General features: G+C 39.8%; 1 protein-coding gene across 2 annotated transcripts in view; it reads right to left on the bottom strand.

Moving 5' to 3' along the window:
• TMTC2 (transmembrane O-mannosyltransferase targeting cadherins 2) overlaps nucleotides 1-22,418 on the bottom strand; it is a 461,860-nt gene that overhangs the window by 205,842 nt on the left and 233,600 nt on the right. The gene's annotated exons all lie outside the window — the stretch shown is intronic.

Genomic DNA, 22,418 nt, shown 5'->3' with positions numbered 1-22,418 from the left:
TACCCCATCACCAGCTGCCCATAAAGCAAAGTGCTCAAGCAGACCTATCCTTCAAACTTGGATGCTTCTCTTTTTTCCCACAAGGAGATGGGATGCTAGGCCCTCAAACCAGAGTCCCTCCCAACTAGAAGTTGAGGATGAGAAGGCTCATGTGTGTCAACATCTATTTATCTTGAGAATTACTAGTTCTTTATGGAGAATAAAGGGTTTCAGATACCAATTTTTAATGCATAAAAATGTATAGAATCTTTTGATCCCAAATGTGCTCATGTGCCCTGTAATTTAACACTCTGTGCCTTCATTTGCTAACCGGCAACATGGGGGAAAAGAATATCTCCTGGGTTTTTTGACAAGGACTAAGTCAATGGCAAGCCACTCCAGTATTCTTGCCTAGAAAATTGCATGGACAGAGGAGCCTAGTGGGCTGCAGTCCATGGGGTCGCTACTAGTAGGACACGACTGAGAGACTTCACTTTCACTTTTCACTTTCACACACTGGAGAAGGAAATGGCAACCCACTCCAGTGTTCTTGCCTGGAGAATCCCAGGGACAGCGGAGCCTGGTCGGCTGCCATCTATGGGGTCGCAGAGTCAGACACGACTGAAGCGACTTACCAGCAGCAGCAGCAAATGAGTTAGTATATGGAGAATGTTTAAGATAGTGCCAGCCATGTGGCAAACAATAAATGTTTGCTATTATCATTAATATCATTGTAATGGATGCTCTTCACAGTTTACAGTGTCAAGCATTGCTTATAGGAACAAGATCAAATATAATGCACTTTACACACTTTATCAGCTGAGCCACAAGGGAAGCCCTGGTGATCTTCCCTGGTGGTTCAGACGGTAAAGCGTGTGCCTACAATGCCTACCATGTGGGAGACCCAGTTCAATCCCTGGGTCAGGAAGATCTCTTGGAGAAGGAAATGGCAACCCACTCCAGTATTCTTGCCTGGACAATCCCATGGATGGTGGAACCTGGTAGCTACAGTCCATGGGGTTGCAAAGAGTTGGATAAGACTGAGCGAATTCACTTCACTCACTTTACACACTTAGTATTATCTACAGAGAATGATAATCTTTCATATTTGGAAAGTCATATACCTTCTTTGACTTCTGATGGAGAACAGAGGAGAGCATATACTTACCGTTATGCAGTACCTAATCATGCTACATGTCACACCATATACTTGGAAAATATTGTCTCACTAAGCTGTCAACATAGTACTGTATATAAAAATGCTGTCCACTGCCTGGATAAGGAAACAGACTCAGAGACACTAAAGGACTAGGACTTGCCAAGTTAATACAGGAGTATGAAAGCAGAGATTTCAATCCAAGGCTTGTTGGTGGTGTTGAGTTGCTAAGTCATGTCTGATTCCTTTGCAACCCCATGGCTGTAGCCCATGAGGCTACTCTGTCCATGGGGTTCTCCAAGCAAGAATACTGGAGTTGGTTGCCACTCCCTTCTCCAGGAGATCTTCCCAATCCAGGGATTGAACTGGGGTTTCCTACATTGCAGGCAGATTCTTTACAGTCTGAGCCACCAGGGAAGATATTTAAGAGGATGTTTTAATACAAGTCTCTTAGGGTTGGCTGATAGTAGAAAATAATCAACTTTTCCATCATGGGAGTATCATGCAAAACTTTATGGATTACTATACAGCAGTGAGAATCAACTGGAGAAGGCAAAGGCACCCCACTCCAGTACTCTTGCCTAGAAAATCCCATGGATGGAGGAGTCTGCTGGGCTACAGTCCATGGGGTCGCTAAGAGCCGGACACGACTGAGCGACTTCACTTTCACATTTCACTTTCCTGCATTGGAGAAGGAAACAGCAACCCACTCCATTGTTCTTGCCTGGAGAATCCCAGGGACAGGGGAGCCTGGTGGGCTGCCATCTATGGAGTGGCACAGAGTCCGACACGACTGAAGCGACTTAGCAGCAGCAACAGCAGCAGCAGCAGTGAGAATCAACAAGTTCTGTGTAAATATTTTAACAGGAATAGACCTTGAAAAGCCAAAAAGTATTCAAAATAGCTAATGCATTGTCACAACATTACTTAAAAATATTAAAAATTCATTCCTACCAAAAATATCACTATATACTTTATAAGGATACATAATAAATCTAAGGACAGAAATCAATTACATTAGGACAGTTGCCTATGATGCAAAGGGATATTCAAGCTAGGGCTAGAGGTAAAGGGAATAATATATGAATAAAAGAGGAAATTTGTAGGGATTATTCTGAAAACTGGCCAGGAACTAAGGAATATAATTGATCTAACTTCTGCAGCTGGGAGAAGGAAAGGGGGACAGAAAGGAGGTGAGGATATGAGAAAAGGGGAAAAGAAAAATTAAGGTCATACCACACATTCTTTTAAAATTGAGATGGAGTTATCCTATATCCTACTTACGGAATAAAGGGTTTTAACATTCACTAAACTGTTTCTTGTGTTGATGTTAAGACAATTCAAACAGATGTTTGAGGTTATCTTCAAATTTGCACTTGGTGAATTTTTCTTTGGACTAATAGAACTTAAAGATCTCGTATTTTTACTAATATTTAATGTCATTTTACGTTTTTAAGCTCATATATGTTATTGATTCATTCATTTCATGCAGCAATCTTTAAAACCCAACCCTTCAGTTTCATTGGAATAAAATCCCTGGAATACTTCCAAGAAATTGTGATTAAAGTCTGAAAAAAAAAAGTATTAAGTTTTTTAAAGTCTGTATTTTAATAGAGAGTGTGCCCAGATGAATTCAATTCTCACATTAAAACACTGGAGGTAATAAAGTACTTATTTGAAATTTTAAGAAACTGTATTTAGTTTATTCTAAAAACTTCATGTAATTTTTTAAAGTTTTTCCCAACAGCGTTTCAAAATATTGAGTACTAATTTTATTTCTGTTGTTTGACAAAATGAGTATTGTAAGAAGCTGCTCTTGTTGAGGGAGCACTGTCTCATCTCATGGGCTTAGCTTGAACAACTGCAAACCTAGGTGGAGAAAAAGAAGAAGAAAAGGTAAAGGGAGAAGGCGAGGTAGAAAAGAAATAAAAATGTATGTATGCTGGAATAAAAATAATAGCACTTTATTTAAAGTTTACTATATGCTTGACAGTGTCCAGAATTTATATAAGATAATAATAAACTTTGAGGTCCATCACTATACCCATTTAATTGATGTATAAACTAAAGTTAACTCCTTAAATTGCAAAGTTAATGACAAGAGAAAACCAGATCTGTTTCTAGATGTCAAAATCTCACCTGTAAATACTGAGTCTAACTACAAAGTGAAATCACATATCATAGTATTCAATATTTACACATATTTAATTGAGGGACTAAATTGTAAAATGGAGCCAAAATAAATTATCCGAATCAGTCATTCCCTCAGAACTGGTAGGGACAAAATACTCCAGCAACAACAAACTTTAGTACCCACGGTACCAACAAACATTAGCTGCATGGTATCCATCTTTCATAGTGCATTTTTCACACCACAGAAAAATTAATGCCAAACAATATATTAAGTACTTCACATTTCTGTGGAAATGGGATTTTAAATGTCACATTTTCTAGAAAGTGCAATGGAAAGAGAACATAGTTATATCTATGTAAATAAATGTTTGTTGCTCAAAGATACTGGAGATTAAGTACATTTATCAAGGACTCCTAAGTACCCTAAAGGTGCCTTATATGTGATGGAGATTTAAAAAGTATTGTTTAACAAGCATGTGACTTATTTCTTAGGAAAGTGAAAAGTGAAAGTCGCTCAGTCATGAGTCTGACTCTTTGTGACCCCGTGGACTGTACAGTCCATGGAATTCTATAGGCCAGAATACTGGACTGGGTAGCCGTTCCCTTCTCCAAGGGATCTTCCCAATCCAGGTATCACATCTAGGTCTCCTGAATTGCAGGCAGATTCTTAAGCCACCAGGGAACTTCAAGAATACTGGAGTGGGTAGCCTATCCCATTTCCAGGGGATCTTCCTGACCCAGGAATTGAACCAAGCTCTCCTGCTTTGCAGGCAGATTCTTTACCAGCTGAGCTACCAGAGAAGCCTTTATTTCTTAGGACTAAGCATATATAATGATTATATTAAGGAAAGGTGAACCGAAGCTTCAAGGTTATCACTGGATAAGTTTCAGGAAATCTCATCTGTGAAGTTATTTTAGTTTCAAAAGGAAAACAAAATTTTTCTTTTGAACGAAATCAGGAAGAAAAGAATCAAGAACAACTCATATCTCAAGGGCCCTTCATACTGGCATTTAACTACGCAATGGCAAGGCACTCCAGTACTATTGCCTAGAAAATCCCATGGATGGAGGAGCCTGGTAGGCTGCAGTCCATGGGGTCGCTAAGGGTCAGACACGACTGAGCGACTTCACTTTCACTTTTCACTTCCACACATTGGAGAAGGAAATGGCAACCCACTCCAGTGTTCTTGCCTGGATAATCCCAGGGACAGGGGAGTCTGCTGGGCTTCCGTCTATGGGGTCACACAGAGTCGGACACGACTGAAGTGACTTAGCAGCAGCAGCAGCAAAAGGTATCCACTTACTAAGAAATGACCTTAATTCACAAGGAAAGCTACTCAAAGGCCACAAACTGCCACAGTTTATGTTCTTTGAAAGGCAGAATAACAATTAAATATTTCCACCTTGCAAAAGTTCTTCTAAAGAGGAAAATCAAATGTTAGCTCCTTCTGGAAATGTTAAATGATCTACAATGAATACTCCAAAACTTTTTCAAAGACCTCATTCAAATATAGTATTTCTAAGTTCACAGAGTAAGTTTAAACTTACTCTAAAGTATCAACTATTGCAATTTCATAGTGCTTGATATATTTTACAAAAATCAATGCAGGCAGATTTGAGCAATTTTTTCCAGGATATTTTTACTTTACATTAAAAACTGGAAGATTTTTATATTCATTGATTATAAAAAAAAAGTTTTATTTATTATGATTATGGCATGCATTGCTTTTTGAAAAATTAGCTAATAAGATGAAATAATCTAATATGCAAATTTTAACTACTTAACATTCACACAAACAATCATACTTCAGGGTTAGCATACCTCTATTTCCATTACACTGATCCTCTGAACACAGTCACCAAAATCAACAAGGGCTCTCACTTTTTACTTCCACCTTTAGCTGTAATTTACCTTAGAACTTTAATACATGTCTTTAGTCCCTGTATCAACACCAAGTTCTATGTAAAGATCTTGCAAAATCGAAACATTGAATAATGCTTTAGCTATCATGATAAATTCTAAATTTTGCTTTCTCCAATTCTGAGTAACTTGTTTGAAATCAGAATGCTATCACAAAAAGGGGTTACACGTTGAAATCTTGCCAGTTACATAAGCCAGATCAGCTGCAAAAGAAAATAAATACAGGAGTGCACAGTATACCTGATAATTGTTTTTCTTCAGATTATAGCCCTATTTTTAGGCTTCTATATATACGAACTCTTTTAGTCCTCCTAACAAAGATTATCATCCAGTTAGTACTTGAGAAGGAAACTGTGCCTTAGAGAAAGGGACACTTAAAAGCTAACAGAGATAAAAGTTGTGTCTGTTAGGTTCTGAAGTTCTTGTTTTAACCACTATGAAACACCTGGACTTCAGATGTGTTCCAAAAACAGTGTTCACATAGATGGAAGTTAAATAAGTGTCATTTTAAAAGATGAGGAATTGTTATGTTAAAATTTCTAATCTCAATGAAAACAGTAAAAAAGCAAGCAAGCAGAAGGAGAAGGAAAAAAGGGCCATGTAATTGCATGAAACTTAAGATAAACGTGAATGTGTTTTGTTTTGTTAATGCTTTCTCACTCTATCCATTAACAAACATTGTAAGGGGGTCAACTTTTGCAGCCTGGGTTTTTACTGATTTCATGATAGTCACTTCACATGTTCCAGGGAAATCACAGCGCTTATAAGCCTACAAGGATTTATATTTCCCAACCAAGGTCCGCCTAGTCAAGGCTATGGTTTTTCCATTGGTCATGTATGGATGTGAGAGTTGGACTGTGAAGAAAGCTGAGCGCCGAAGAATTGATACTTTTGAACTGTGGTGCTGGAGAAGACTCTTGAGAGTCCCTTGGACTGCAAGGAGATCCAACCAGTCCATTCTAAAGGAGATCAATCCTGGGTATTCATTGGAAGGACTGATGCTAAAGCTGAAACTCCAATACTTTGGCCACCTCATGCGACTCACTGGAAAAGACTCTGATGCTGGGAGGGATTAGGGGTGGGAGGAGACGGGGACGACAGAGAATGAGATGGCTGGATGGCATCACCGACTCGATGGACATGAGTTTAAGTGAACTCCGGGAGTTGGTGATGGACAGGGAGGCCTGGCGTGCTGTCATTCATGGGGTCGCAAAGAGTCGGACATGACTGAGAGACTGAACTGAACTGAACTGAAGGTAATTATACCTTAGATTTTAATGTAAAGAAACGTAATGTTAAGTGGGTAAAATAGAACGTTTTTAGAAATGTTAAGTGGAAAAAATAGAAATAATTTAAAGATTATGATTCATACGATACCAGAATACATACACTATATACTTTTATGTAATTCTAATTATAGCAACTTTATAATATGCAATTATCTCTCTTGTTCCTCTATCTTTCGTTACTTTGGATACACCTGAAAATCAGTATATTCCTAATAAGGGAAAAAGTATTAAAAATGAAAAAATAAAATTGAGTACTCCAGTGATATGTTAACATTGTCTTCATAGCATTGTTAATTAGCATAACATCTATGTGCATATTTTAATATCCATATATACATTTCAGGGCATGTTTTTTGGTTTTAACAAATATAGGATTATTCCTTAGCATTTTACCGTGTGCAATCTCTATTCTGACTTTGACTACAAGCCACCCCCACATCCACAGTTCAGTGTCTGCTATGAACTCTCAAGGATCACAGCTATGTGCTGGCAAAAGGGCTTGCATAACTCGATGAAGCCAAGAGTCATGCTGTGCAGAGCCACCCAAGACTGATGGGTCACAGTGAAACGTTCTGAAAAAACATGGTCCACTGGAGGAGGAACTGGGAACCCCCTCCAGTATTCTTGCCTCGGAACCCCATAAACAGTGAGAAAAGGCAAAAACATACAACTCTGGAAGATAAACCCCTTCCCAGATCAGAATTTGAGCAAACTCAGGGAGACAGTGAAGGATAGAGAAGCCTACAGTCCGTGGGGTTGCAAAAAGTTGGACAGGACTGAGCGATTGAACAACAGGTCAGAAAGTGTCCTATATGCTACTAGGGAAGAGCTGGAACAATTACAAATAGCTCCAGGAAGAACGAAGCAGTGGAGTCAAAGCAGAAATTATGCACAGCTGTGGATGGGTCTGGTAGTGAAAGTAAAGTCCAGTGCTGTAAAGAATAGTATTTGCATAGGAACCTGGAATGTTAGGTCCATGAATCAAAGTAAATTGGATATGGTCAAGCAGGAGATGGCAAGAATGAACATCAACGTCTTAGCAATCAGTGAACTAAAATGGACAGGAATGGTTGAATTTAATTTAGATGACCATTATATTTACTACTGTGGATAAGGCTCCCTCAGAATAAATGGAGTAGCTCTTATAGTCAACAATAGGGTCCAAAATTCAGTACTGGGGTGCAACCTCAAAAACAACAGAATGATCCTGGTCTGTTTCCAAGGTAAACCATTCAACTTCACAGTAATCTGAGTTTATGCCCCAGCCACTGATGCCGAGAAAGCTGAAACTGACCAGTTCTCTAAAGACACATAACATCTTTTAGAATTAACACCAAATAGAGATGTCCTTAGGAGAAGGCAATGGGAACCCACTCCAGTACTCTTGCCTGGAAAATCCCATGGATGGAGGAGCCTGGTAGGCTGCAGTCCATGGGGTCCCAAGGAGTCGGACACGACTCAGCGACTTCACTTTCACTTTTCACTTTCCTGCATTGGAGAAGGAAATGGCAACCCACTCCAGTGTTCTTGCCTGGAGAACCCCAGGGACAGGGGAGCCTGGTGGGCTTCCGCCTATGGGGTCGCACAGAGTCGGACATGACTGAAGCGACTTAGCAGCAGCAGCAGCAGAGATGTCCTTTGCATCATAGGGGCTTCAGAAGCAAAAGTAGGAAGTCTAGAGATACCCAGAATAGGAGGCAAGTTTGACCCTGGAGTACAAAATGAAGCAGAGCAAAGGCTAATAGAGTTTTGTCTAGAGAATGTGTTGGTTAAAGCAAACAACCTTTTCCAATAACCCAAGAGACAACTATACAAAAGGACATCACCAGATTGTCAATACAGAAATCAGATTATGTTTTTGCAGCTGAAGATAGAGAAGCTCTATACAGTCAGCAAAAACAAATCCTGGAGATGACTGTGGCTCAGATCATGAGCGCCTTGGTGCAAAATTCGGACTAAATTGAAGAAAGTAGGAAAAACCACTACCCTCCTGGCTCAGCTGGTAAAGCATCCGCTTGCAATGTGGGAGACCTGGTTTCGATCCCTGGCTTAGGATGATCCCCTGGAGAAGTGAATGGCTACCCACACCAGTATTCTGGCCTAGATAATTTCCTGGACTGTACAACTCAGGAGATCACAAAGAGTTGGACACGACTGAGTGACTTTCATTTCACTTCAGGAAAAACCACTAGGCCACTCAAGTATGATCTAAATCAAATCCCTTATGATCATTCAGTGGAGGTGACGAATAGACTCAAGGGATTAGATCTGGTAGATCAAGTGACTGAAGAACTATGGACGGAGGTTTGTAACTGCACAGGAGGCAGAGACCAAAACCATCCCAAAGAATATAAATGCAAGAAGACAAAGCGGTTGTTTGAGGAGGCTTTACGAATAGCTGAGGAAGGAAGAGAAGAGAGAGAGAAGGCACAAAGGGAAAGACATACCCAACTGAATGCAGAGTTCCCAGAGTAGCAAGGAAAGACAAGAAGCCTTCCTAAATGAACAATGCAAAAAATAGAGGAAAACAACAGAATAAGAAAGACTAGCGATCTCCTAATAAAACTGGAGTGATCAAGAGAACATTTCACACAAGGATGGGCATGATAAAAGACAGAAACAGTAAGGAACAAAGAGAAGCAGAAGAGATTAAGAAGAAGTGGCAAGGATACACAGCAGAACTGTACAAAAAAGGTCCTAAAGACTCAGCTAATAATGATGGTGTGATCACTCACCTTGAGCCAGATATCCTAGTGTGAAGTCAAATGGGCCTTAGTAAGCATTATTATGAACAAAGTTAGGGGAGATGACGGAATTCCAGCTGAGCTATTTCAAATCCTAACAGATGATGCTGGTAAAGTGCTGCACTCACTATGTCAAGAAATTTGGAAAACTCAATAGTGGCCACAGGACTGGAAAAGGTCCAGTTTCATTCCAATACGGAAGAAGGACAATACCAAAGAATGTTCAAACTACCATACAACTGTGCTCATTTCATGTGCTTGCAACTTTATGCTCAAAATTCTTCAAACTAGGTTTAGCTGTACATGAACCAAGAACTTCTAGATGTACAAGCTGGGTTTTGAAGAAGCAGAGGAACCAGAGATCAAATTCACTGGATCATGGAGAAAGCAAGGGAATTACAGAAAAATACCTACTTCTGCTTCATTGACTATGCTAAAGTCTTTGACTGTTTGGATCATAACAAACTGTGGAAAATTTTTAAAGAGATGAGAGTACCAGATCACCTTACCTGTCTCCTGAGATACCTGCATGTTGGTCAAGAAACAACAGTTAGAACCAGACATGGAACAACTGACTGGTTCCAAGTTGGAAAAGAAGTATAAGGCTATATGTTGTCATCCTGCTTACTTAACTTACATGCAGAGTCAGTCAGTTCAGTTCAGTCACTCAGTCATGTCCGACTCGTTGCGACCCCATGAATCACAGCACGCCAGGCCTCCCTGTCCATCACCAACTCCCGGAGTTCACTCAAACTCATGTCCATCGAGTCGGTGATGCCATCCAGCCATCTCATCCTCTGTCGTCCCCGTCTCCTCCCGCCCCCAATCCCTCCCAGCATCAGACTCTTTTCCAGTGAGTCAACTCTTCGCATGAGCTGGCCAAAGTATTGGAGCTTCAGCTTTAGCATCAGTCCTTCCAATGAATACCCAGGATTGATCTCCTTTAGAATGGACTGGTTGGATCTCCGTGCAGTCCAAAGGACTCTCAAGAGTCTTCTCCAACACCACAGTTCAAAGCATCAATTCTTTGGCAATCAGTTTTCTTCACTGTCCAACTCTCACATCCATACATGACCACTGGAAAAACCATAGCCTTGACTAGACGGACCTTTGTTGGTAAAGTAATGTCTCTGCTTTTTAATATACTATCTAGGTTGGTCATAACTTTCCTTCCAAGGAGTAAGCGTCTTTTAATTTCACGGCTGCAGTCAGCATCCGCAGTGGTAGAGTACATCATGCCAAATGTGAGGTTGGATGAATCACAAGCTAGGATCAAGATTGCCAGGAGAAAGATCAACAACATCAGATACAGGAATGACTCCACTCTAATGGCAGAAAGCAAAGAGGAACTAAAAAGTCTCCTGATGAGAGTAAAAGAGGAGTGAAAACCTGGCTTAAAACTCAACATTCAAAAACCAAGATCATGGCATCCGGTCCCAAGACTTCATGGCAAATAGAAGGGAAAAAACTGGAAGCAGTGACGGATTTTATTTTCTTTGGCTCCAAAATTACTGTGAATGGTGACTGCAGCCATGAAATTAAAAGATGCTTGATCCTTGGAATGGAAACTATAGACAAACCTAGACAGTGTATTAAAAAGCCGAGACATCACATTGCTAGCAAAGGTCCATATAGTCAAAGGTACAGTTTTTCCAGTAGTCAGGTATGGATATAAGAGTCGGACCATAAAGAATGCTGAGCACTAAAGAATTGATGCTTTTGAACTGTGGTGGAGAAGACCGTTGAGAGTCCTTTGGACTGCAAGGAAATTAAACAAGTCAATCCTAAAGGAGATCAATCCAGAATATTTATTGTAAGGATTGATGCTGAAGCTCCAATACTCTGGCCACCTGATGCGAAGGGCCAAGACACTAGAAAAGATCTTGATGCTGGAAAAGATTGACAGCAACAGGAGAAGCAGGCAGCAGAGGGTAAGATGATTAGATAGCATCTCCAACTCAACAGACACAAATCTGAGCAAACTCTGGGAGATGCTGGAGGAGAAAGGAGCCTGGCACGCTGTGTTCTATAGGTCACAAGAGTCAGGCAGGACTTAGCGACTGAAGAACATCAACAATCAGAACCATGCATGGTCTGTAAAGCTCAGTCTTCTCTGTAAAGGCCTTCACTCTAATTTCCCATCTAGGCTCAGAATGTTTCTCACTAAATCTTAATCAAAACAAAACAAAACATCTGCTTCATGTTCCTCTCTGATAGCATGGTACTGTGAAGTTTCCGGTTAACTAAGGCACAGTATTATATAATAAATGAAGATAGTAAGGCATTTGCAAATATAATGACTGGACAAGGAGGGAGAATTTGGAAACACCTGTGCTTTAAGGCTTTCTTCAAATTTTATAAGACATTTTTCTAATATGCCTATTACACTGTTGAAAGTAGTCAATCTAAAAGACTTAGTGAATAATAACTGGCATGCCACAAATAGTGACCCTATTTATATGAAGTGTTAGTCACTCAGTTGTGTCTGACTCTTTGGGACCCCATGAACTGCAGTCTGCCAGGCTCCTTTGTCCAGGCAAGAATACTAGAGTGGGTTGCCATTCCTTTCTCCAGGAGACCTTCCTGACCCAGGGATCGATCCTGGGTCTCCTGCATTGAAGGTAGATTCTTTACCATCTGAGCCACCAGGGAAGCCCATTTATATAAAAGACACACCAATTCAGTATAGGGTCATAAGAAATTCCTCACATTTGGCTGATCTCTTAGTCCATGTAGCCGTTCAACCATCACACATAGATTTTTAGCAAAATATACAGAGTTGCTTTTGATTTCATAGTCAAAATATAATTGACCCAAAGGATCTCTTACAGCTTGCCTCCATCATAATTGGTATCATTTGAGTCTGGTTCAGTTCTAAAACATGAAGAACCTTTAGAAACGGTGAGAATTCTAAACAACTCCAGTGGGGGTGAGGTGGGGGAAGAGAAGTGATTAAAAACAAAATTCTCCCTTTTATAATCCAATTCTCTTATAATCCAATCTCATAAGCTACTTTATCTCACAGTGAATCCTGTCATCATTCAATGGGTTCCTGCCATTTAATAACCCCAGGTTAGTTTCCAAATATGTGTCACTAAAAGGAAATTTGATGTGGAAACATAAACCAAAAAGATCCCAAACCTAAGTTTTTAGTTTTATTTCTGTTACCAATTAGATCTGGGTACGCTGAAGTAAATTACTGGATTCTCCCATTTCTTATTAGCAGTAATAAGTAAACATGCAATATTGGCCAAACTCTGGGCCAGGGGTGCTATACATACTTGGTCCCACACAGGGCTATTGCTTTACTTGCTATACAGATCAGCCACCTAGAAGCTCAGAGAGGTTGTAACTACACTGTAAAGATGAGGATAACAGCTCCTCATGTCCTGACTTCCAGTGGCTCAGTTGGTAAAGAATCTGCCTGCAAGCAGGAGACCCAAGTTCGATACCTGTCTGGGTCGGGAAGATCCCCTGGAAGGGGAAATGGCAACCCACTCCAGTACTACTGCCTGGGCGAGTCCAAGGACCAGAGGAGACTGGCTTAGGGACTAAACCACCAAGACCATGCTATCTACCTTATTCAAATCTGACCAACCTACCATGCCTTTTCTCCCTAAGCATTCTGCCTCTCAGATGCTCATCAGTAAAACAGGTGTAACAATCCTTGCCCAAGTTCAACTCCAGCAGCACTGAGGTAATTAAATAAGATGATAGATGAGTAACTCTACAAAGTACATTTCTATGGAACAGGAATGATATATCATTAATAGATCATCATCCATAAAAAACAAATGGGTAGAAAAATCCTTTAATAGTGTATCTCCTATATTCAGTATCTATGCGTCCCAGTCTCCTCCCACCCCCAATCCTTCCTAGCATCAGACTCTTTTCCAGTGAGTCAACTCGATGCATGAGCTGGCCAAAGTATTGGAGTTTCAGCTTTAGCATCAGTCCTTCCAATGAACACCAGGATTGATCTCCTTTAGAATGGACTGGTTGGATCTCCTTGCAGTCCAAGGGACTCTCAAGAGTCTTCTCCAGAACCACAGTTCAAAAGCATCAATTCTTTGGCACTCAGCTTTCTTCACAGTCCAACTCTCACATCCATACATGACCACGGGAAAGAGAATGAGATGGCTGGATGGCATCACCAACTCGATGGACATGAGTTTGAGTGAACTCCAGGAGTTGGTGATGGACAGGGAGGCCTGGCGTGCTGTGATTCATGGGGTTGCAAAGAGTCGGACACAAGCAACTGAACTGAACTGAACTGATGGTCATGCTATTGAGAATTTCATTGCCAAACAAATCAAGGCCTAGAAAAGAAAACTCAAAGCAACATTAAATACTCCCGAGGCCAGTTTTTTGTGATTTTCTTTTGAGAGTATCATTTACAAAAAATTTGTTGGCATGTTCCCTAACCAAGGATCCAGCCCATGCCCCCTGCAGGGGAAGTGCAATGTCCTAACCATTGGACTGACAAGGAAGTCCACAAACCCAGTTTTAAGATAAGAAAAATTAAAAAAAATAAAGATTACATTTTATTTTAAAACAGCTGTTCCTAAGATAAAATGTCGTAAATATCAAATACAGTACATCACGACACCATGTTATAACCTATATTAACTTCAACATATTAATTTTTGACAGTAGCTTTTAACTCAGCAGGTAGTGCTGAACATGGAAAAAGTAGAGTTAGTAATAGAGAAAAGGGCATTTTAAAAGTAAGAAATGTTCAGTAAAAGCATAATATGAAGAATAAAATATTTATGTGCATAGAAAAATATCCTTGAATGCTAATAAAATAAAATTAGCTATTAAATAAAATAAATTTCTAAAAATGTCAATTACCTTTACTATATGCTCCAATCTTGGGCAACTATCATTTTAATGTATATGTTCCACTACTACAAACAACAGAAAAAAAGAGGGAGGTTAATTTCCTTTACCTTTTTTGCTGCTATAGGGCAAACAGATAGGGGCTCTTCAAAGGCTGTGCAGCCAGTACTTATATGAGGCATTTTTGCATTACTTAAAAAACATGATATTGATATAAAGGATGATGCCACTCATTTTACAGCCTTAAGCACACAACTCAGAAAGTTCTATGTCCAAACAGCAAAAGGAAGCTAGTACGCAGAGAGGAAATTAAATAGGAAGAACCAGAAGAGTGAATGCACCAAAGTGACATTCTCACATCAGTCAAGCACGATGAGAAAGAGAAGGGCGGGGCCATTTTCCTGAAGCTCTAACAGGGAATTTGCAATGTCTCTTTTACACAAAACACATCTACTGGATATATATTAGCTTTAATAAATATTACCAACTAGAAATTATGACTAGATATGTGGTTTTAGAGGCATAAACCCATATAATGCATCCTAAATGGTGTTGACATTCAGAGGATTTACATGTTAAGTCGATTAAAATCCATAAAGAAGCAGTATTTTCCTAGGAAGTCATCAGGACTGGGTTACAGTATACTTCTTTAAGTCTAAACTCCTCCTTAAAAGCTTCAAAAGTAAATATCTACTCTAGGCTCCATTTGGAAAAGCCACAATCAGAACACGGCAGACCTCTGACCAAAGTGTCACTTCTGCCTCCTGGTTCTAGAATCGCACCACAAAACCCAAAGATATGGCACAAAAAGAACCTTACTGACAGTATTATCTGCAAAAAAAAAAAAAAAACAACTTTCTCAAAATCGTTGTCCTAAACTGTAACAGCAAAAGAGATTTTTAAAAATCCTGTAACATTGTTTAATTCCAACAGCAGAAGTAATTTTAAATGTAGTGTGATTGGAGATAAGAAAAAGGCACAACACAGATTTGTATGGTATCACTAATTAATATGCTCATGTTTTCTTTATGTAAATGCAGAAACTTATCTCTACTTGAAAACTGTTTTCAATACTCACATGAATACAGACAACAGCATTCAGTTTTAACCACTAGAATGAAAACAACTTGAAGCCATCCTTGGAAAATATTCAGATTATATGAAAACAGACTACGTAGAGAAATGAGGTATTCTATACCAGTACTGCAAACCTCCAAAGCTTATTTGTAAAAACTCAAAGAGAATAAGCCAAGTGATAAAGTCAGACCAGACATTATCTCAAAATATCTCCGACCTCCTGGTCCCTCCTGGTAGCCATGCGATACATATTTTGAGAAATTTATTTTTTCGCAAGGAAAAAGAAGAGAGAAAGAGAAGAAGAAATGTTTATTATGTTTCTTTATTAAACAAACTCCCAGCTTTAAAACATAGAGCCCCTCAACACTGTAAGACTAAGTTTCTTCCACCATCCAGGGAAAGAACTGCACTTACCAAGAAAAGTTTCTTGACACCTCAGTTCTCTGTTCTGGTCAAAATTTGACAGTCATCTGTTGTATTAAATATGTAATCCAGTTCCTTCTTCCTAACTTACAATTCCTAGAAAGTACTCCTAATTAAAATATATGCCTACATTACTCCCAGAAAAATATTAAGTGATATTTAAAAATAATATCCCATTATGTTTTACATGAACAAATTGAATTATGCTCTTTAAAGTGACTGAATAAATGTTCAGAGTGGCAGCAAGTATTACTGAGATTTAGACACCTAAATACAAGACTCAACAAAGGCCCTAATTATAGTTCTGCCCTCCAGAAGGGTTTTGTGTTCGTTTGTTTCTGCTGTTTAATCAAGTTATATTTTAGAGTCTTACTTGGAAAACAATATTATCATTTTTAAATAAAAACTTTTAGTGTTTGGTTCTTATTTAATTGTTTTAGTAAGCACCTACGTGTGTTTTCTACAAGATCCCCTAGATAGTAATATTCAGATTTTTAAATTAATACTAATACGCAAGACTAAAAAGAGGAGAGATTTCTAATTTAACACTCCTATGAATAAAAAAGGGCTCACAGTTTGTTTTCCCATTGAGTTATATATATAAAGTTTCCTAAATCCAAGTTTTTTTTTTTCAATAATTATATGATTTGAACATCTCAGACTCTTCCATAATCCCTTAAGTCTTAACTGGAATTTTCCTTTACTTCCATGGGCACAAGTACAGGTGTGCATGATTAATAAGGATAAAACTGAAAAGTGTGTCTTACTGAAAATCTGCTATATCTGTGACATTATCTGTAACTATATTACAGCAGAAAATGAATATATTTTAGCTCTTTGGCCTTCTGTGTTTTATACAAGTCAAATAACTGAAATTTGATTTTGCATAAAACACTGCTCTAATACTTTTCTGACTGACTTTAGCAGTTTTGTTCTCTTTTGTTGAAGGAGAACTTAAAATTTAAAAATATTAGTTATGTCTTAAACTCTATTCTCAAATACAATTTCTAACATAGCTAGCCTATTCCTTAATAGATGCCAGATTTATGGATATTTCTTAGGGGTTTCTCTTTCTGGTAATGCGGTAAAACTCTGTCCAGAGATTCTCTCCTTATACAGAACACATAAAAACTCAATCCCAAAGAAATGCAATGCCAAAGAATGTTCAAACTACTGCACAACTGCACGCATCTCACATGCTAGCAAAGTAATGCTAAAAATTCTCCAAGGTAGGCTTGAACAATACATGAACCAAGAACTTCCAGTGTTCAAGATGAATTTTAAAAAGGCAGAGGAAACAGAGATCAAAATGCCAACACCCATTGGATCATAGAAAAAGTAAGAGAATTCCAAAAAACCATCTACTTCTGCTTCATTGACTACTCCAAAGCCTTTGATTGTGTGAATCACAACAAACTGTGGAAAATTCTTCAAGAGATGGGAATATCAGACCATCTGACCCACTTCTTGAGAAATCTGCATGCAGGTCAAGAAGCAAATGTTTTAACCGGACATGGAAAAACAGACTGCTTCAAAATTGAGAAAGGAGTATGTCAAGACTGTACATTGCCACCCTGCTTATTCAACTTCTATGCAAAGTACATCATGCGAAATGCCAGACTGGATGAAGCAAAAGCTGGAATGAAGATCGCCAGGAGAAATATCAATTACCTTAGATATGCAGATGACACCACCCGTATGGCAGGAAAGCAAAAAGGAACTAAAGAGCCTATTGATGAAAGTGAAAGAGGAGAGTAAAAAAGCTGGAATAAACTCAATATTCAAAAAACTAAGATCATGGAATCTGGTCTTATTACTCATTTGCCTTAATTACTTCAAGGCAAATAGATGGGGAAACAATGGAAACAGTGACAAACTTTATCTTCTTGGGCTAGAAAATAACATCAGATGGTGACTTCAGCTATGAAACTAACAGACACTCCCTGGAAGAAAAGCTATGACCAACCTCAGTTCAGTTCAGTTCAGTCGCTCAGTCATGTCCGACTCTTTGCGACCCCATGAATCACAGCACGCCAGGCCTCCCTGTCCATCACCAACACCCAGAGTTCACTCAAACTCATGTCCATCGAGTCAGTGATGCCATCCAGCCATCTCATTCTCTGTCGTCCCCTTCTCCTCCTGCCCCCAATCCCTCCCAGCATTGGAGTCTTTTCCAGTGAGTCAACTCTTCACATGAGGTGGCCAAAGTATTGGAGTTTCAGCTTTAGCATCAGTCCTTTCAATGAACACCTAGGTTTGATCTCCTTTAGAACGGACTGGCTGGATCTCCTTGCAGTCCAAGGGACTCTCAAGAGTCTTCTCCAGCACCACAGTTCAAAAGCATCAATTCTTCGGTGATCAGCTTTCTTCATAGTCGAACTCTCACATCCATACATGACCACGGGAAAAACCACAGCCTTGACTAGACGGACCTTTGTTGGCAAAGTAATGTCTCTGCTTTTTAATATGCTATCTAGGTTGGTCATAACTTTCCTTCCAAGGAGTAAGCGTCTTTTAATTTCATGACTGCAATCAGCATCCACAGTGATTTTGGAGCCCCAAAAAATAAAGTCTGACACTGTTTCCACTGTTTCCCCATCTATTTCCCATGAAGTGGTGGGGCCAGATGCCGTGATCTTTGTTTTCTGAATGTTGAGATTCAAGCCAGCCTTTTCACTCTCCTCTTTCACTTTCATCAAGAGGCTTTTGAGTTCCTCTTCACTTTCTGCCATAAGGGTGGTATCATCTGCATATCTGAGGTTATTGATATTTCTCCCGGCAATCTTGATTCCAGCCTGTGCTTCTTCCAGCCCAGCGTTCCTCATGATGTACTCTGCATATAAGTTAAATAAGCAGGGTGACAATATACAACCTTGATGTACTCCTTTTCCTATTTAGAACCAGTCTGTTGTTCCATGTCCAGTTTTAACTGTTGCTTCCTGACCTGCATACAGGTTTCTCAAGAGGCAGGTCAGGTGGTCTGGTATCCCCATCTCTTTCAGAATGACCAAGCTAGACAGCATATTAAAAAGCAGAGACAATACTGTGCCAACAAAGGTCTATCTCATCAAAGCAATGGTTTTCCCAGGAACCATGTATGGATGTGAAAGTTGGACCATAAAAAAAGCTGAGCCTCGAAGAACTGACGCTTTTGAACTTTGGGGTTGGAGAAGATTCTTGAGAATTCCTTGAATAGCAAGGAGATCAAACCAGTCAATCCTAAAGGAAATCAGTCCTGAATATTCATTGAAAGGATTGATGTTGAAGCTCCAATACTTTGGCCACCTGATGTGAAGAGCTGACTCACTGGAAAAGATCCTGATGCCAGGAAAAGAGAAGGGGATGACAGGATGAGATGTTGGACAGCATCACCGACTTGATGGATATAAGTTTGAGCAATCTCCTGGAGCTGGTGATGGACAGGAAAATCTGGCATGATGCAGTCCATGGGGTCACAAAGAATCAGACATGACTGAGTGACTGAAATGAACTGAAAAATGCTAGATAGAAAATATAAGTATTTGTTAATGAATGTATTAATTAATGGGCTTCCCTTGTGGCTCTGCTGGTATAGAATCTGCCTGCAGTGTGGGAGACCTGGGTTTGATCCCTGGGTTGGGAAGATTCCCTGAAGAAGGGAACGGCTACCCACTCTGGTAATCTGGCCTGGAGAATTCCATGGACTGTATAGTCCATGGAGTCAAAAAGAGTCAGAATGATTAAGCATCTTTCACTACCACTGCTTGGTATTAATTGATGAGACAATAAGGGGAATCCTCAAACCTAGAAAGTGTTCAAAAACATGAGTCCAGAAGGTTAATAGGTTCTGAAGATGGCATTCACCCTGTGTAAATTTGCAGAACTAAGAGGAATCAGGGTTTGGGATTTAGTTGGCTTCGAAAGAGAGGTTGTGTAGGAGAAGCCACACAAACTCAAGCCTTGGGAAGAGAAGCACTGGTCTCACTCTGGAACATGGGTGAAAAATTTAGAAGAATATAAATTAGATAATACATAATTAGCAATTCTTGGACATATTCTAGTAATGCAAAGTAAGTTCAACATTCAGTTCAGTTCAGTTCAGTTCAGTCGCTCAGTCGTGTCCGACTCTTAGTGACCCCATGAATCACAGCACGCCAGGCCTCCCTGTCCATCACCAACTCCCGGAGTTCACTCAAACTCATGTCGATCTAGTCGGTGATGCCATCCAGCCACCTCATTCTCTGTCGTCCCCGTCTCCTCCTACCCCCAACCTTTCCCAGCATCAGAGTCTTTCCCAGTGAGTCAACTCATCGCATGAGGTGGCCAAAGTATTGGAGTTTCAGTTTTACCATAAGTCTTTCCAATGAACACCCAGGATTGAGCTCCTCTAGAATGGACTGGTTGGATCTCCCTGCAGTCCAAGGGACTCGCAAGAGTCTTCTCCAGCACCACAGTTCAAAAGCATCAATTCTTCGGTGATCAGCTTTCTTCACAGTCCAACTCTCACATCCATACATGACCACGGGAAAAACCATAGCCTTGACTAGACGGACCTTGGTTGGCAAAGTTCAACATTAGAAAATCTATTAATATAAATCATTAACATAAATAGATTAAGTGGGGAAAATGCCTATCATTATTAATATGAATTCACAGAAAGACAGACTAGAAATAAGAGGAAAACTCTGATAAAAGCTGTGTGCTGAACAATATAAAATGCACATAATTAATGGTGAAATATTTAAAACATTCTTTCTTAAAAAAGAATGAAATAAAAATCAGCTGTCATCACTTCTGTCTGACATTGTAATGGAGGTTCTAGCATAAAACACAATGTTTATTATAGTGGTTTCCTTTAAGTGGTTCAAATATAAGGTATGTGGATATATTTCTCAATGAATGAAATATTTCATATATGTTTAGCAAAAGAGAAGCAAAGAAATGCTGCTGCTGCTGCTGCTAAGTCGCTTCAGTTGTGTCCGACTCTGTGTGACCCCATAGAAGGCAGCCCACCAGGCTCCCCCGTCCCTGGGATTCTCCAGGCAAGAACACTGGAGTGGGTTGCCATTTCCTTCTCCAATGTGTGAAAGTGAAAAGTGAAAGTGAGGTCACTCAGTAGTGTCTGACTGAGTGACCCCATGGACTGCAGCCTACCAGGCTCCTCCATCCATGGGATTTTCTAGGCAAGAGTACTGGAGTGGCTTGCCATTGCCCTCTCCGAAAGAAATGCTAGACCATTTTATAAATGAAATACAAAAACTAATATGGAAATCAGAATAACTTCATACTTCTTTTAATTATATGTGAGTTTATTTCTTTGAAATACAACCACTAGTAAATATATTCAATCTAAGGCAGCACTAATTTTAGGATTAAAGGCTTTCAAACACCCATATTCTGTAAGTGTTGTTATGGTAATCCCAAAGACACAGTGATATGTCACCTACTTTATTGTTAATACACAATAAGACTATTTTTACTGAATCGCTGTGTTGTCTTTTTTCTTCCCTGAAAAACTGTACCTGCAGGCATTAGAACTGGAACCAAAGAAAAGATTATATGCTACTCTGTTCTTAGAGGAACCATATGCTTTTGAACTACTGTGACTTACTCCATGTCATTGAGAAGCCATAGTTAACTTATTTAAGAATCAAATGTTTAAAAGGTGCCTTAACAATTTAGGATATTTACTTTTTAAAAATCCTTTGGTTGAGATTTTAATTTCATTTCAATGAGACATTTTCATTTCATTCTTGTCAACCCCTTTATTTTATATTTCTTTTTTCTACTCAGAAGAGACAAATCAAGAAGAAACACAGGATTTCCAGTTCAAGACGGCAGAGTAGAAGAATGTGTGCTCATCTCCTCCTGTGAGAGCATCTGAATTGCTCCTATCTGTTGAACAATCATTGACATGAGGACACTGGAACCCACCAAAAGAAGATACCCTATGTCCAAAGACAAAGAAAAAGCCATAACAAAATGGTAGGAGGGGCACAATCACAATAAAACCAAATCCCATACCTGCCAGGTGGGTAATAAAACGAAAGAAGTTCTCCCACTGTTGTGAAGGTTCTGAGCCCCATATCAGGCTTCCCTTCCTGGGGATCCAACAAAAGGACTGGGAATTCCCAAGGAATCTGACTTTGAAGGCCAGCAGGATCTGAATACAGGACTTTCACAGGACTGGGAGAAACAGACTCCATCCTTGGAGGGCACAAACAAAATCTCACATACACCAAGACCCAGAAGAAAGGAGCAGTGACCCCACAGAAGACTGAACCAAAATACCCGTTAGAATTGGAGGGCCTCTCATGGAGGTATGGGTCAGCAGGCTTGCCACACAATTGGGGAGCTGGCAGCAGCAGTCCTGGAAGGGGCCCCATGGCATAAGTCCACTTGGAGGTTTCCACTAACCCTACCATGGACCCCATAGACCCCAGGTCTGGGTCACTTCAGGCTAAACAACTAACAGGGAGGGAGCACAACCCGAATCATAAGGAGACAACTGGTTTAAAACTTTACTAAGCACAGCCCTGCCCTCTAGAGCAAGACCTAGTTTATCCCACCACTAGTCCCTCCCATCAGGAAGGGTACACAAGTCCCTCAGTCTCCTCCATCAGAGAGCAGACAGAAGAAGCAAGAAGAAGCACAATCTCATGGTGGCTAGAACAAAAATCACATAAATAACAACGAAAAAGCAGAAAGTTATGTCGCAGTACAAGATAAAAGCCCCAGAAAAAAAAAAATGAATTGGAGATAGTGAACCTTCCAGAAAAAGAATTCAGAATAATAATAGTGAAGATGATCCAGGATCTCGGGAAAACAATGGAGCAGATTCAAGAAATGTTTACCAAGACCTAGAAAAGCTAACC

The sequence above is a fragment of the Moschus berezovskii genome, chromosome 6 (assembly GCF_049115385.1).
Source record: "Moschus berezovskii isolate FMDL1 chromosome 6, NW_MosBer_1.0, whole genome shotgun sequence".
NCBI lineage: Eukaryota > Metazoa > Chordata > Mammalia > Artiodactyla > Moschidae > Moschus > Moschus berezovskii.
Note: the sequence above shows the minus strand (reverse complement) of the source record. Positions and strands in the feature narration are given on the sequence as shown.